The sequence below is a fragment of the Silene latifolia genome, chromosome 5 (assembly GCF_048544455.1).
Source record: "Silene latifolia isolate original U9 population chromosome 5, ASM4854445v1, whole genome shotgun sequence".
NCBI lineage: Eukaryota > Viridiplantae > Streptophyta > Magnoliopsida > Caryophyllales > Caryophyllaceae > Silene > Silene latifolia.
The window spans coordinates 8917034-8918285 of NC_133530.1; the positions used below are offsets into that span (position 1 = coordinate 8917034).

Genomic DNA, 1252 nt, shown 5'->3' on the forward strand with positions numbered 1-1252 from the left:
AGTGGTTAGATGCTTTTACGAGGTAATGGAAGGCATCTCTCTAATACAATGTATTTAGACGACATTGCTAGCCTTAGCATTACTTCCAACAGAGGCTGGGTACATTTCCGTTCACTGAAGAGTATGACATTGTCACCAATAATTTTTGAACATTAACAGTGGGAAAAAAAAGCAGTGATCATCTAATTGATGCCTGATGATTGACATTCATCCTTTCTTTTGGATTGTTCAGTGATATCAATAGATACTCTTGGCTTGTTTATAACACATGTTCAAAGTTCATTTTCAGTGAAATCGGAATTATTCTAGTCCTATTTGAGCATTCTTAGACTCATTGGTTGTCGGGTTATAAATCATGTTGAATTAATATTGGTTCATGGGTCATTTTAAATGAGAGCAATTGTAAAGGGTTATTTACATTGGGTTTGTAAATAAGAACCACAAAAAAACGTTTGTCCCATATTCCCACTGCATGAAAAAATTTGAAACATAAAATTTTGCACTATGTGAAGTTTGGGAAATTGTAGGTTTAGTACTTTATCATGCAAAGCACACATTTGTATCGAGATAGATTTTATAGCCTGGTACTCGGCCATCATTATAATGATTCAATTGCATTTACAGAATCGAGCATTAGTATTGTTTGGTCTGCCAAAAAATATATGAAACTCTGAAGTTCTTAAATCATAACATAATAATAACTTGAAGAGTAGAATTAACACATACTGAAGTTCCATCTAACTAAGATTGAAGGATGTTTTCATGCAGAACTAATGTCATACCGATGCTAGGGAAAGAGGTACGAGCGAGTACCATCTGCAATAGAATTATAAGTGGACTTATCAAACACACACAACTGAAATCCCAAAGATTCCTGTAAGCAAGCGTATTCCAGACGCAATCTTCTGTACTCTAAAACTAAGCTAATAAGGCAATATAATCGGGAAAATAAAAATGGAGGTGCGGGAAATCGAACCCCGTGCCTCTCGCATGCAAAGCGAGCGCTCTACCATATGAGCTACACCCCCGTTGTTTAAAAGCAGAGGAAATTTCGGTATATTGCCTTAATTGTGCAAAATGTACCTAAAACAAGATTTGATTCCAAGATGTTTAACAAAGAAATAGTATCATCCCTAGAACTTCATGTTAATATGATTCTTTATTACACAAAACCATGTTTGCATCCAGTAAAATTGTGTATCTAGTTAATTAGAGATACGACTTGATACTAAAGGTGTATATCTAGCTAATT

The 1252-nt window shown here is 34.7% G+C and overlaps 1 non-coding gene across 1 annotated transcript; it reads right to left on the minus strand.

Annotated features, from left to right (window-relative positions):
- Positions 1-955: 955 nt before the first annotated feature.
- TRNAA-UGC (transfer RNA alanine (anticodon UGC)) lies at positions 956-1028 on the minus strand. Its single transcript has one exon. It is a non-coding gene; the product is annotated as a tRNA-Ala (tRNA).
- Between the last annotated feature and the right edge of the window lie 224 nt (positions 1029-1252).